This window comes from Penaeus monodon, chromosome 31, assembly GCF_015228065.2.
Source record: "Penaeus monodon isolate SGIC_2016 chromosome 31, NSTDA_Pmon_1, whole genome shotgun sequence".
NCBI lineage: Eukaryota > Metazoa > Arthropoda > Malacostraca > Decapoda > Penaeidae > Penaeus > Penaeus monodon.
In genome coordinates this window covers 28,138,287-28,138,824 of record NC_051416.1, presented here as the reverse complement: position 1 = coordinate 28,138,824, position 538 = coordinate 28,138,287, and the positions used below count along the sequence as shown (strand labels likewise).

The 538-nt window shown below is 34.2% G+C and overlaps 1 protein-coding gene across 1 annotated transcript in view; it reads right to left on the bottom strand.

The window, feature by feature from the left end:
- LOC119592943 (protein trapped in endoderm-1-like) overlaps positions 1-538 on the bottom strand; it is a 24,501-nt gene that overhangs the window by 23,274 nt on the left and 689 nt on the right. The gene's annotated exons all lie outside the window — the stretch shown is intronic.

Sequence of the window (538 nt, the reverse complement as noted above, 5' to 3'; positions counted from 1 at the left end):
ATTTTCGGGGGAATTTAAATAATATAATTATATTTTACTGATATTTTAGCACAAAGGAGAACTACTCTCTAATCTTATCTCACTTCCTAACGATGTATAAAAAAAAAACACATGGCGTGGTGATCTGGCAAATGTTTTTTCTTGTTCTAGATAGAAAAAATATGTATATATGATCACACATTACTATACTGAGTATGAACAATCCCCAGATATCGACTGAATATCTCCAGACGGGTTGTAAGTCAGTTCACAATAAGGAATGAGTGAAAGTGATTTTTTTTTCTCATTTGCTTAAAGTCGACGTAAACAAAAGAGAAATTTTGGTCTCCTTCAGCACGGTGATTCTCGCGAGGGTGTTTGCCATACTTTGCCAAGAGCTTATAATCGCTTCCCGTTTCTTATCTATGTTATCAAAGCGATGTATATTTTATATAGAGATTTTTTAAAGTTTATCTTGCACAGAACATTCCTTCGTCACTGATTCCATTACTAACCGTAAGCGTCTGGGGGATTTTTACTTCCGTATGAGATTGCTTTT